Here is a 15,095-nt window from a genome sequence, read left to right as displayed (position 1 = left end):
AACCCCAAGATGTAGGTACTGGTAGTATGTCCATTATACAGATGGGAAAATAGAGCATTTGAACAACTTGCCCAGCTGAGTAGCACTGGAACTTCAAGCCAGGCAGTGGGCTGAGTCTTACCCACTATGCTGAGTGTCCCTCCTAAGAGAGGCAGAATCTGAACCATGTGATTTAACTTGTCCAGGAAAGAGCACTTTCCATCTTCAGGTTGCCTTAAGCGTCACAAGCTGATGCACTGAATTCCAGACAACCCCCCGCTTCTTAAAGACATTGACCTCCCAACGCTCGTTCATCCCTAACTCTGACCATTTCCCTTTCCCTAACTCCCTCTCACCTCTACAATCTAAGGCAGACTCCATCTTTGAGATTTCTCTTCCAACCATCCCCTCCTCTCCATCCCAAGACCGATACACAGTTCAGGATACGCCCTCATGTCTTTCTGGGATGACCCACAGGTTCTGACTGCCCGTCTGTCTCTCCTCTGTCCCCTCCAAAAGTCTGACCACTGCACTGTTTCAGACCCTTCAGAGGTGCCGTGGGGCTCACAGATGATGTTCAAACTCTCCACTGTGCAAAGTGATCAGTCAGCTCCCTTGTTGGCTGGCACCGCCTTTGAACACTTCTCCCATTTGGGGGAATTCCCACATCATGGGCCTCAGATCCCCATAGAAGATGCCAGAAATTTGCTTTCTCAGCCTCCTGTGCAACTAGAATGCAGACATGGGACCTGTGCTCCACCAATCAGACTCACCCTCCTGAAACTTAGATTAGGAGCCGACGGCTCAAAGGAGAAGATGTGCCATACAGAAGCCATCCGGTGCTGGCAAAGACAATGGCTTCCAGAAGCAGCCAGAGCAGATGTTCCAGCAGCCGCATCCTTGCCAGGGCCTGGGAAGGATTTTCAGGGGCCGGGGCCTGGCTGTGGCAGTCATCATCCACTGGAGCAGGCCCCAGGTCTGGGCCGGGCACTATGTGACCACCATGCCTTTTCTTGGCCCTTCCCTCACTTCTGCTTAAACTAGCAGAAGTGGATTCTGTTATTTGCAACTAAGATCATGACTGATCCACACGATTTAGCCGGCCCTACCTGAGCTGGCTGCTGCCCCTTCCTGACTCCCAATAACACCTTTCGCCTCTCTGCCCCTTGCACTCTCTGATTCAACTACCCCAAACCTCCTTCAGTTCTGCCAGTTGGCTGGGCTTCTTCATCTCTGGGCTGTCGAACATGCTGTTCTCACCCCCTGGAACACTTCTCGCCATCTTTTGCTGGGTCACACCTACTCATCCCTCGAGTCTCATCGTTGCTGTTACCTTCCCTTGGAAGTCTTCCCTGAGCCTTGCCCCCAACCAAACTTGGTTAGATGCCCTGTGGTCTACATGGTCTACGTGGTAGGATGTCCTGGGGGACCCCCGGGGTATCCTGTACGTCCTCTAGCTATGAGCAACACTTATCACACTGAACAGTTATTCCCCATATGACTGTTTGTTTCTTTTCCCCGGAGGGTGGTACTGGGCAGACTCTACAATGTCACCTACGCGGTATTCCTGACAAAACTGTTTAACCTGAATAATCACAAGGAAACATCAAATAAATCCAAACTGAGAACATTCTACAAAATAAATGGCCTGGATTCTTCAAGAAATGCCAATGTTTTGAACGACAAAACAAAAACACACAAATAAACAAAAAATAACTGAAGAATTGCCCCAGATGAAAAGAGACCAAAGGAAAACAACTAGTAAGTAAAATGCAGGATCCTAGACTGGACCCTAGACTAAATTTAAAAATCTGATCTAAAAGACATTATGAAGAACTTTGAATAGGGAAAGAATATTAGATGGTAGTACAGTGTTAATAATAAATATCCCGAGTATGATAATATTATTGGAGTTGTGTAGAATCTCCTTGTAACCAGTATCCAAGATGCCCCAGTGATCTCTACTTCCTGGTTTTCATACTCCTGTGAAGTCCCCTCCCACATGGTGCCAGGGCTGCTCTGTGTAACCAGTGGCAAACGGCACAAGTGATGATGTATCACTTATGAGATTGGGTTATAAAAGACTGTGGCTTTCATCCTGGCTTCTTGGCAGCTCACCCCCCTCTTTTTCTCTCTCTCTCCTTCTCTCCATTTCTCTCCATCTCTCTCTGTCACTCTCTCTCTCATTGCTCACTTTGTGGGAAGCCAGCTGACATGTCATGAGCAGCCCTGCAAAGAGGCCCATGTGGAGAGGGGCTGAGGCCTCCTGCCAACAGCCATGTGAGTGAGCGCAGCGATGCCTCACATGAATGCAGCCCCAGCTGAGGCCTTGATTCCAGACTAGCGACGGACCCTGAAGCAGAGGACCTAGATAAGCTGCATCCAGATTCCTGCCCCACAACACTATGATATAATAAATATTTGTTTTATCAAGCCATTACATTTGGGGGGTAATTTGTTACACAGCAATAGATAACTACTACATACACTAAAATATTCAAGGATGAAGAATTCAAGTAACTCTCAAATGGTCGAGCAAAAATTTAGAGAGAAAGAGAGTAATAAAGCAAATGTGGCAAACTTTTAACAACTGGTGACATGTGACAGGTATCTGATGTTCACTGTACCAAACTGGTAAATTTTGTCGGTTTGATATTTTCCAAATTAAAAAACTGGGGAGAAAAAGAGAAGAGTATAGACTTTGGAGGCAGGCTGCTTGGGTTTGAATCTGGACTCTATTTAAGTAGCCCTTTGGGTTACTTAACCTCTCCGTGCCTCAGTTTTCTCATCTGTATAGTGGGAATGCAAACAGCATCTATCATAGGATTGTGGTGATGATTAAGTGGATTGACGCAGGTACAGCTCTGGTACAAATCAGGGTCTGGTTCCCCAAAGAGTCAGCTGTACTACGTCATGCTTGCTTTGTACCCTGAGCCTGGCACAGAGACCTGGCAAATCGTAAGCCCACAAGAAATATTTGTAGAATGAATGAATGAGTCAATTTTCTAACCAGTGGGTTGCAGGCTTCTCTTGGTTTTGAAGAGTTCCTCTGTTAGCTGATGTGGCCAGAAAAAATCTCTCTGGAATTCAAGAATTCTAAAATGCTTTGCTGGAAGCATGTCCTGAAAGGTTGGATTAAAAAAGAAAAAAAAAAAAAAATCAAGGCACGATGAAATGCATGCATTGGACTCCCAAGCTAGAAAACCAAGGAGAAACAGACAATTATAGGTTTCTCTTGCAAACAACAAGGCCATTCTCTAGACTGGCTTTCCTGTGCGCCAGGCAGAAAATTACCACCAACCCCCAAACAAAAGTCTGTATAAGGTAATAGTAACCAACCCTTACCAAGTGTGTTTACTGTCCCAGGCACTGTTCTTCCTTATGCCTAATAATTCCTTTAATCCTTACAACAACGCTCAAAACTAGTACTATTATTCTTGCATTGTACAGATGAGGCACAGAGAAGTGAAGTAACTTGCTTAAGGTCACACAGCTTTGGAAGTTGTGATCTCAGGCAGTCTCAGATCAAATCCATATAAATAAAAAATGTACGATGATTATAAACTCCTTATTCTCCATGAAGTTCCTCCTGTAGGTTCTGGTACATGAGTTCAACCCCAATGCCCCAACCAGCAGAGATTTTTTCCTTCTGAAACATGAGCTAGATCTGTGTTTACTTTTAACGTACACAAAGGAATTTATTACTTTGCAGTCAAACTGCTCCAGAGCAGTGTTGTCTTTTTTCTTCACAGGGCAAGACTGTCATAAATTAAAAGGGCTCCCCATTCTGCCTGGCACTTAGCTGGGCCACTTAAAATCACTTTGGACTCTGCCCTCAACTGACCTCTCCAAACCACTTTCCAGGCATTACTCCTTCCGGGACCTGAGTGGGGTTGATCATAAGAACTTGACTCTTGTAAATGGAGCCACAAATTATTCCAGGCATGAGGGGAAAAAAAAAAAATCCCCAAGTCACAACACCAAAACGCCAGTTTTAGTCGAATCCTGGCAACAACAGGATTGTCAGGAGGAGTGGAGGACACCCCTCTAATTATCCTGGGAGAAGTGAGTCAGGGAGAGGAACCAGCCTCATTTTCCTGTCCTGACTGAAGAGGGCTGGGGGCAAGTGTTCCTCAATTGATGTCTTTTCACCCCACCCAAGGAGCAATATTTAATACCTGTGTGATCTGGGAGAAAGGCATCTGCCTTTGTGGGAGGAAATGGTGTCCCTTTTGTCCGCAAAACCAAACGCTGTCATTTCCCCTCAAAGTATTTGATGGGAATATGATGATACTGATAATAGCCGCTATTTGATAAGCCCTCATTATGTCATAACCTCACTTAATTATCACAATTACTCCTACTCATTAAAAATATACTACTACTACTGATGTTTATTTATTCGCTGTATGTTGAGAGCATATTATGTGCCGGGAACTTTTCTAAGCACTTAACATGATTTATTTAATTCCTACAGCAGCCCTGTGAGCAGGTACTAAGATTAGCCCTGGTTTTTTTTTTTTCAGATGAGGAATCTGAGGCACAGAGAGGTGACATCATTTGCCCAAGGTCACAGAGCTGCTAAGTGATTTACCTCTCCACTAAGGTACATGATATCAAGGTCCCCATTTTCCAAGAGAGTCAGATGGGTATTGGGAGGTGACATGCCTTGAAGACAGTCATGGTAATAATAGGAATTACTAACGTCACCATTTATTGAGCATTTCTTATGTGCCAAACACTTGGCCAGCATGGTCCCATTTAATCCTCATGACAACCCCACGAGGCGGGTACTATCACTAAGCCATTTAGTGGAGGAGACCGAGGCCCGGAGATGTGAGGCAGGTCACACAGACGGTAGTGCCCGCAGCAGCCAAGAATCAAATCTAGCCTGAGTAATTCAGCTGGTGGCAGCCTATGCCAAGCAGATGCTACACAACTGTGCCCAGCAGGTGCCCTGAAGGGGCAGCACACGAGAGCCTGGAAATCGGCCTCAAGCACTCCCTCTATATAGTCCGGGTTTGCCTTTGATTACAGCTGTGATTCTGGGGGAAAGTGCTCCACACCCCAGTGAAGTCTTACCCTCTCCTGCCTGCACTGGTGCACCAGCCTCCCCCCCTGGCCTCCCTGCCTTGAGACTCAGCGTCTCCAGTCTGGTTTCCTATCACTGCCCTTGGGTATCATGAAAACGTAACCAAGGAGTTTGTTTATTCACATAGTAGGTGCTCAGCAAATTTGTGTTGGATGAATGAATAAATTCTAAAACACAAATTGGACCATAGCCCTTTCCTCTTTGAGTCACCTGACATTCAAGACCTCTGGTCACCTAGCCCCTGCTCAATTCTCCAACCTTGCCCACCTACCCATCTCCCGGTCCATTTACTGAGCACATAAGAAATGCTCAATAAATGGTGACGTTAGTAATTACTATTATTACCATGACTGTCTTCAAGGCACATCACCTCCCGATACCCATCTGACTCTCTTGGAAAATGGGGACCTTGATATCATGTACCTTAGTGGAGAGGTAAACCACTTAGCAGCTCTGTGACCTTGGGCAAATGATGTCACCTCTCCGTGCCTCAGATTCCTCATCTGAAATAAAAAAACAAGGCTAATCTTAGTACCCGCTCACAGGGCTGCTGTAGGAATTAAATAAATCATGTTAAGTACACTCCCTGTGCTCCAAGCAGGTGAGCTCCTTTTTGTTTCCTAAACACGTCACTTCACACCTTTGGGCCTTTGCTCGTGCTGTTCCTTCCTCCTGAGATTCCCTTACCCTCACTCCAGGCTCCCCATCTCACCTTTTGAATTCTCATTCAGTCCATGCAATCAGGCTGAAATAAACTGTCTTCCTCAAGAGTCTAGTTGACACCTGTTGTTACTACCTACCCAGCATTTGTCTCGTCTTCTCTAACAGCATCCTGACTTTCCTCTAGAGAACTCCGCCTCCATTCTCCGTCCACATAGTTTGGATGAAGCTGAGAGTCCCACAGTGCCGTTTAAAGGGGTGGGTACAGGTCCCAAGCCTAGACAATCAGAGCCTTATCCCGGCCCTGACCAATGTGATTGATGGCCACATGCTCCAAGCCTGGTCAATCAGAGCCTCGACCCATCCCTGGCCATCCGTGATTGGTTCTGGGATGGGCACATGACCCAATTTGGACCAGTGAGAGCCAATCCTGTGACTCTGGAGGAGCTTTTGGAAACGAGCAGCCCTGTGGGACTAAGGGGATGCAGGAGCTGACACCAAGCTCTTCTTATCCATGTTGCTGCCTAAATGTGGGCGGGTTGTCTCCTTGTTGGCCTCATTCATGGAGGTGTGGCCAGCCAACCAGCAGCTGCCAGCCTCTCTCACGTCTTCTGATGTCCTCCCCGCCCCTGCCATCTAAAGGGGTCTGCTTATGCCTCACCTGCCCTGAGCTAACATTTATTGAGTCCTTACCACATGCTCAGTGGTGCCAAGCACCTACCTAACACACTTCTCTCCTTAAAAGGATCCTATGAGGAAGGTACGGATCAGCCTTCCCATCCTACAGGGCCAGAAACTGAGGTTCACAGAGAGTAAGCCCCTTACCTATCCTTAAGCAGAGCTGCGATTTAAAACCCATTCCAGGGACCTCCCTGGCGGTCCAGTGGTTAAGACTTTGCCTTCCAATGCAGGGGGTGCAGGATTGATCCCTGGTCGGGGGGCTAAGATCCCACATGACTCCAGGCCAAAAAACCAAGACATAAAACAGAAGCAACACTGTAACAAATTCAATGAAGACTTTAAAAATGGTCCACATCAAAAAAATCTTTAAAAAAATATAAAAAATAAAACCCATTCCAGGTCCACACCCTGTAAAAACATCTACGATCTGCTAGCGGGAGGCGGAGGTGGTGGCACCAGGCTTGAAGGATGTTGGTATTTAGCCATGTGGAGACAAGAAAGGTGGCCATGGGAATAAAAAGAGGGTATTCTAGGTGGGGGAACTAGGCAGACAAAGGTCTGGAGGTGGGAACGCAGGGGGCCATGCAACAAATCCACTTGGCTGATGTGTGGGAGGGCAGAAGTAGGTTATGGTGGGGGTAGTAGTGGGAGGGTGAAATTAAAAACAATCAAACGACTTAATCTCATCCTGCCCCCTGCAATTCCTGAGAAGTACCCCAGCTAAACAGGCTGAGTAGCTAAGGCAGCCCTGTGGCTTTTCTGGCTGCCGAGCTGGCACCCTGAGTAAATTTCAGGGGATAGGAGATTACAGCGCTGAGGACACAGTGTTCGAGCTATTTGTGGCCACATGAATTAATCTCTTCCATGTGCAAAGATATTTCCATAATTCTCCTGAGATTCCTATTGGTGGGGAAGGCGAGTGCTTGATCAGCTTGGATGGCTTCTTCTTGGGACACTCAAGGCCCATCTGGCTACTCCTGCAGCCCGGAGATGATTGCTCAGTGGTCAGTGAAAAATCGACCCAATTGCAACCCCAGGGCTCGACTGCAGAGAAGCAGAGTCAGCCACTTAGGCGATTGTGCCCTGATGTACGTCACTGGGGTCTGAGTTCCAGGTCTGAGTACGTGAAATGGATTTAAAAGCTTGCAAATAAGAATAACAGCACATATTCATCGATGCTGAATATCGATCTGCCAGGCACTGTTTTACTCTGTGTCATTTAACCCTCAGAACAACTCTATGAAGAGGTATTGTCGTTAACCCCATTTTACAGAGAAGAAAACTGAGGCCCAGAGATGTTAAGTAACATGCCAGGGTTTCCACGCTGGCAAGTGGATTGAATAAAGGCTTTTGGCTCCAGAGCCCGCACTCTTGGCCACCATGCTATCAGCCGATTCTTTTTTTTCAAAGACTTTTTTTTTTTTAGAGCACTTTTAGGTTCACAGCAAAATTGAGCAGAAGGTACAGGGATTTCCTAAATATACTCTGCCCCTACGCATGCACAGTTGCTTCTACCATCAACACTCCCCTACCAGAGTGGTACATTTTTACAATCAAAGAACACGTATTGACACATTATTATCACCTGAAGTCCATACTCCACATCAGGGTTCACTCTTGGTGGTGTACATTCTATGGGTTTGGACAAATGTATAATGACATGGAGGAGTTCACGGCCCTAAAGATCCCTGTGCTCCACCTATTTATCCTTCCTTCCTCCCAACCCCTGGCAACCATGATCTTTTAACTGTCTCCTAAGTTTTGCCTTTTACACAATGTTGGAATCACAGAGCATATGATTGGCTTCTTTCACTTAGTGATATGCATCTAAGGTGCCTCCATATCTTTTCATGGCTTAATAGGTCATTTCTTTTTAGTGATAAATCATTTTCCACAGCCTTTTTATTCATTCACCGACTCAAGGACATCTTGGGTGCTTCCCAGTTTGGGCAGTTGTGAATAAAGCTGCTATAAACATCCACGTGCACGTTTTTGTGTGGACATAAGTTTTCAACTCCTTTGGGTAAATACCAAGGAGCATGATTTCTGGATCACAGTAAGAGTATGTTTAGCTTCATAAGAAACCACCAAACTCTCTTCCAAGTGGCTGCACCATTTTGCATTCGCACCAGCAATGAATGAGAGTTCCTGTTGCTCGCATCCTTGCCAGCATTTGCTGCTGTCCAGCCTACTTTTAAGATGTTAACGAAGTACCTGTACCTCCTCTAAGACATCCACTGCCATTAAAAAGGAAAGATTCAATCTGCATTTTAGTGCCAGCCTGGGGTAAACCTGGGGTCAAGTCTGGGCCCAGGTCTTCATCAGCTGGTTTTCTAAGTTCCCTACTGAAATACTTCGATTCTCAGCTCTACTACTAATAACTACATGTCCCCAGGCGAATCCCTCCCCTTCTCTCAGCCTCCGTGTTCTCACCTGTAACGTGGACATCAAGCCCACTAGCTGGAGAGGTGACTGGAGACTATATGTATGACACGCCCAGTCACAGGAGGCCAGCGGTTCTCAACTAGGGGTGGTCTTGCCTCCCAGGAGGCATTTGGCAATGTCTGGAAACATCTCTGATTGTCACAACTTGAGAGGGTGGGGGATGCTCCTGGCATCCAGTGGATAGAGGCCAGGGGTGCTGTTAAGTATCCTACAGCGCTCAGGGCCCGCACATCAAAATTATCCAGCCCCAAACTGCAAGCTGAGAAACCCTGCGGTAGGCACTCCAAAGTGACCTCGACAGTGAATGTGACTACTTCTCAGGGTCATTGTGAGGACTAGATGGGTTGATATCTACCTAAGGTTCCTAGCACAGTGCCTGGCACAGGGCAGACTCTTCCAAAACAGCTTGCCTTCTCCCTCTCTGCCTCCCTCCCATCAAGGCCAAAAGGAAAAGAGAAGCTGTTTATTAGTTTCTCTTTTAACGCGCATCTGTGCCTTCTCTGCAGAATTTCTCAAAATGTGCAATCTAGAAAGCAAACCACAACCTCCTTTTTTGTCCTCATCTCTCTTCCAGTTATCTTCCGGTCCTTTCTGCAGCATCACCCACCTCCCCATCCTCTCCCGCTTCTCAAACTTCCCAGAAGTCTCACCCTGGGCAGAGGACAACAGAGAATTCTGTCTATGAGTCTGACTTGGGTTCTCAAGTCAAAAACAAAAATCCTGGCAGTCACCCTCTCTGTAGAGCAAAGCAAGTTACTTCACCTCTCTGAGCCCATCTCCTCATCTCTAAGATGGGATTAATTAAATACAACAATATATGAAAAGCTCTTAGCAGAGGATCCAGAAAATGGCAGCTATCATTACCTTTATTTTTAAGTCTTAAAAATTTTTAATGAAACGTCATATAATTACATACATGTAATTTACAAATTTACATAGTAACACAGAATGGATACTTAAGAGAAAACTCACCTCCAGCCCAGTTCTCAAGGGACAACCACTGTCAACTTTTTTAGCTGTTCCTTCTGGTAATTAACTCCACATTTCTAAATAATATGCTGACACGGCCATTTCTCAATGTGTCAGTTTTAGGCTTGATTTTACATGCATTCCCCCTATCCTGTTTCATCCAAATCAGAAGCATATTTTCCTTGAATCACAGAGTCTTAGCAATGGAACAGACTTGGACATTATCTAATCCTGATATTTCCTGACTTTTGCATTCCACAAACTGGTAATTTTATAAAGGACACTGAAACACCCAAATATAGGAAGGGCATAGTCTCAAAGGACGATCTTTTAAATAGACGTCAATTTCATCTTTTGGATTAAAACCTCACTACTCAATCCTCTTAGCCCTGACACACAGACCAGTCAGTGTTTGTGAACCTTTGCTCAAGTCCTGCGTCCTAACTCAAAGCTGAAATCCCTGTATCATCATGCAGGCTCTGCTTAAATGCTTCTAGGGACGGTCCACTCACTACTGCATGAGACAGCCTACTGGCAGCACCAGAAGGTCTAACTAGTGTGGAGCTGGAAATGCCCTTATAATAATCTTCTATCCCATGATTCTTGTTTGTCCCGGGAACTCTAATTACCTCAAAAAAAGGGCCTTTTCTCCGTCACCCTCTCGACCCACAAGCTTACCCTCCTGCCCCACATCCTGCACTAACGATCCCTCCGTCAATCTCACTCTGTTCCTTCCAGCCTCTAGATACGATTTTCCTCCTCCAAACGTTCCCCAGCTCCTTTAGCTGAGGTTCCACAGGACCACAGGATCATGACCCTGCGAGAGCTCGTTTCTCCGGCCCTCTCTTGCTTTCAGCTTGAAGAAAAAGCTTTCTGACTTTATTATTATTATTATTATTGTACAACTTATTTGTGATGGCAAAGCACGTCTCCAGGCCTCTCCCACCCCACCGTTCCCTGAGCCTGCTCCAAACCCTCAGGAACAATGCTTCCATTTTGCTATTTTCTCACAAGTTACTCTCCTTATGATAGTCTGCCTTCGCTAAAAGTAGCTGTTGGCAGCAGGATCTGCATTTAAAGTAGCCTGGGTGGGAGAGCAGGGCCAGAACACAATGTGCTCTTGTTGGAGGGAAGAATTTGCTTGTAGTTCCGAGGTAGAGGCCCCCGACATCAGCACAGTGCTGCTTCCGGGCCACACAACCTTCTAGAACCCTTTCCATAAAGCAGTCCCTGAAAGCTGCCCCCCCGCCCCTGCTCCCCGCACCGCCATCCACATCCTGACCCAGCAGAGGAGGAAATGGAGACCCCAAAATTGAGATCAATTTTCCACGAGCAGATGTAACGTCACCACCCCAAGCATTGGTGATTTTTCATGCCCAGTGCTGTGTCCCAGCCACCACAGAAAATAGCTCTCATCCTCAAGACAGCTCCCCGAGGGCACAGGCCAGGGGACGGTGATGGATCCAGGTTCTGCAATCAGAGAAACGTGGCTTCAGACTCCATCTCTGCCACTTACGGGCTGCCAAAGATTGTGAACCACTCTGAACCTCAGTCTTCTCATCTATAAAATGGGAACAACAGTACTTACCACATAGGGTTCAAGTTCAAGACATGTAAGGTACTTGTCACAGCACCTGGCATCTAGCAGGTGCTCAATAAATAGCAGATGTTACTACTATCCTCATCCCCGTTTACGTATGACAAAAATGAAATTCACGAAACTAAGAGTGGCCCAGGTAGCACTTGAAAGATCAGAGACTCAGGCCCAGAGCGGACTTTGGCTGAGGGTTTTGGAGTTTGCATTTTCCCATTCATTCAGATTCACGCCCCTGAACTCAGTGAAGAGAACGGTGAAGCCAAGCAAGGGCAGTCTCTGAGCTAGACTGCCTGGGTTCAAATCCCACCTCCTCCCCTAGCCAGAGTTATGCAAGCTTGGGCAAGATATTTAACCTCTATACCTCAGTTTTCTTATCTGTAAAGTAAGAATAATTAAACTATCTACTTCATAGAGTTGCAGGGGAGAGTAAATACACGCGGAGGGCCTAGAAGGGTCACCTACCTGGTGACTCCCTCTTATTCAATGAGAATCAGCACCAACTTGAGATTTTCTTCTGAATTTAAAAGAATTGAAAAGTGAATGGAAATGAGATTTTTAAAAAAATCACTAAGTGATTTAATGTTATCCAAGGCTCCACTGGCATAACGCTGAAAAACCACCACTGGAAGAGGTGTCCCGTGCTTTAGGTCAGTACCGGTTGAATAGCTAAGAGTGTGGGTTCTGGACAGAGAAGTGAGAATACTGCTCTGGCGCTGACTCGCTCTGGGTCTTGAGGCAACTTCACCTCCATGACCTTCAGCTTTTTCATCTGTGAAAATGAGCGTGTTAATCGTGCCTGATGTCAGGGGTCTCTGAGGAGTAAAGGACATAACTGGCCTGAGTCCTGCTATCCAATAAATGCTACTATGATGATATATTTTTGTTGAGAGCAACTTTTTAAAGTTTTTCTTTGGAAATAATTTCAGACTTACTAGTGCAAAGAACACACGTGTATCTTTTATCCAGATGCACCTGCCGTAAGCATCTTATCCCATTTGATTTATCAACCGCTTTTTTCTCCATACATGTGTGCACGTGCGCGCACACACACACACGTCTAATTTTTTTTCTGAACCATTTAAGAGTAAGTTACAGACACATGGCCCTCTACTCCTAAATACTTCATTCATTCAGGGTGTATTTCCTAAGAATAAGGACTTTTTCTTACCTAATCACAGGACAATTACCATCAGTACACTGAATGCCAATATATATAGTACTTTACCTAATCCAGTCTCCGCACTACAGTTTGTCAACTAACAATGTCCCTCATAGCATTTCCCCTCCTGTGTAGGATCCAGTCCAGAATTAGTCTCTGCAGTTAGTTGTCTTATCTCTTTAGGCTCCTTTAATCTGGCCTTCCTCTGCCTTTCACAACACTGGCATTTCAAAAGAAGGTGGGTTTTTTTGGAAATAGAATGTTCCACCTTCTGGGCCTCTCTGCCATTTCCTCGTGATTAGATTCAGGTTCTGCATCCTCGGCCAGGCCACTACATGGGGTGACGGTGTGTCCTTCTAAGGCCCTCATCCTCCTCTACTCATCCTCCCCTCCCTGACGGCATTAATACCGATCACCCAGACGATGTGTTTTCTGATTTCTCCAGTGTACAGTGACTATTTTTCCCCTTGAAATTAATAAGCCGTTGACGGGGAGACCCTTTAAGCGCATGCGAATCTCCTGGTCCTCCTCCACATCCCTACCCCAGATTCAATATCCATGGATGATTCCTGACTGAATCAATCTTTTACCATAATGGTTACAACATGGTGTGTTTCTAGTCCAGCCCTCTCCACATTTCCCGCTGGTCCTTGTCATTCTACTGTAAACAAGAAACCTCCCTCTCCCCTGTTTATTTACTTATCTATTTATTATTGGCATAGACTCGTGGATTCATAGTTTTTCAATGGTTTGTAATTCACTGTTAGATACTCTAAGTGTCCCAGCTGAAAGCCAGCTACTGTTACATTACAAAATTCACTGTTTATTTGAATATAAAACAATCCATGCCCCTAGCAAACGTTTTCAGAATGTACACAGAGTATATACAGTGAAAAACAAAAGTCTCCTCTCTCCCCATTCCATGTTGCATAGGTAACTGCAGTTAACTACTTCCTCTCCCATCTTCCAGAAGTTTTCTAGACATCTAAAATTACTATTAGTACTACACCTCCTGTGATTCTGTGATGCAGTTAGGGTCTTCCCTGACCTTGCTGCGGCTGCTCATCAAATCACTTTACATTCTCCCCCACTGAGGTGGAGGTGCCCTGGCTATTGAAAACTGCTTTTCTTCCCCAGACTGAAAGTTGGTGAGGATGATCCAAGGGGGGGGGGAAGTTAACTTACTTCCCCTCCCCTTCTGTGCCTCAGATCCCTCATCAACAAAAACAGGCCAATGATGTCTTGTAGAAGTGAGTTCAATTGCTATGAAAAGGCTTTCAAGAGGGCTTTATAAATGAAAGGGAGTGTTACTATGATTAGAGGAAGCAGGGCAACTCGGCAAATGGAACCAACTGTATTAGTCCTAGCAAGTGGAAGAAAAGTTGTTCAAGTGTTTTTAAGTAAATGAAAAATAATTGAATACAGCATGGTGTCTAGCTTCAGGAATGGCTGGATCCAGGTGCTCACGTGATGTCGTCAGGAATCTTTGGCCTCAATATCTTGTCTCCATTTTCCTCTGGGTTGTCTTCATTCTCAGGTAGGCCTCCTCTAAGCAAGATGGTCACACCCTACTAAGTTAGCCAGCCGGAGCAGAGAATGCACCTTTCCCCAGCAATTCCAGCAAAGTTCCCAGGATTGGGTCCCACTCAACCTGAGTCACATACCTGTCCCTAAACCAATCCTGAGGGCCGGGGGCTGGAATCCTGTGATTGTCCAGGTCTACACCTTGAACTGGAGAGAAAAGTCTACACCTGATCACAGGTCTACACCTGGAACGGAGGAGTAAGGTAATGGCCTGAAAGTGAAGGGGGAACCAGAAAGGAAAGAAACGAAAACCAAAAGATGGAATGGCTGCTAGGCATTATCCACTATAGAAGGCTAAAAATGGACATGACAGAAAATAAATTATGGATGTCCTTCGTAAACTGTAAAGTGCTGTACAGGCACAATCACAAGAGGTTACTGTCCAGTCCTCAGCACAGGACCTAGAACCCAGTCCCGAGGAAACATCTGGGCCTGTCTTGTCACCTACTAGTCTCTAAACTCTTTGAGGAGAGGGCCAGGATTTTTCCCGCCCCAGGTCTCCACAGCTGCTGTCACAGCGTCCTCACCCTGGAGTCTCCCCAGTTAAAAGTTGACCAAATTATTTACAGTAGCCAAGACATGGAAACAACTTGTGTCCCTCGATGGACGAGTAGATCAAAAAGTCACGGTTTATATATACAATGAATATTATTCAGCCATAAAAACTGAAGAAATCCTACCATTTCAAAAACATGGATGGATCTTGAAGGCATTATGCTAAGTGAAATAACTCAGAGAAAGACGAATACTGTATGATCTCACTTATATGTGGAATCCGAAAAAACAAAAAAAAAACCCCAAAACCCCAAACCAAACTCAGAAAAAAAGATCAGACTTGTGGTTACCAGAGGCAGAGGGTGGTGGGAGGGGGAATTGGAAGAATGTGGTCAAAATGTATAAATTCCCAGTTATAAGATAAATCAGTTCTA

General features: G+C 45.6%; 1 protein-coding gene across 2 annotated transcripts in view; it reads right to left on the bottom strand.

Moving 5' to 3' along the window:
* EYA2 (EYA transcriptional coactivator and phosphatase 2) overlaps positions 1-15,095 on the bottom strand; it is a 254,907-nt gene that overhangs the window by 217,110 nt on the left and 22,702 nt on the right. The window contains exon 2 of one of the 2 annotated variants that reach the window (XM_089897015.1): positions 2,990-3,101. The exons of the other annotated variant lie outside the window; for it this stretch is intronic. The gene's annotated coding sequence lies outside the window, so the exon portion shown is untranslated. The remainder of the gene's footprint in view (positions 1-2,989; positions 3,102-15,095) is intronic. 2 annotated transcript variants of the gene reach the window in all.

Source organism: Delphinapterus leucas, chromosome 15 (assembly GCF_059928025.1).
Source record: "Delphinapterus leucas isolate spDelLeu-1000000601 "Yukka" chromosome 15, BTC_Dleu_Yukka2, whole genome shotgun sequence".
Taxonomy (NCBI): domain Eukaryota; kingdom Metazoa; phylum Chordata; class Mammalia; order Artiodactyla; family Monodontidae; genus Delphinapterus; species Delphinapterus leucas.
The sequence above is the reverse complement of the archived record's forward strand: the minus strand, read 5'-3'. Positions and strand labels throughout refer to the sequence as shown.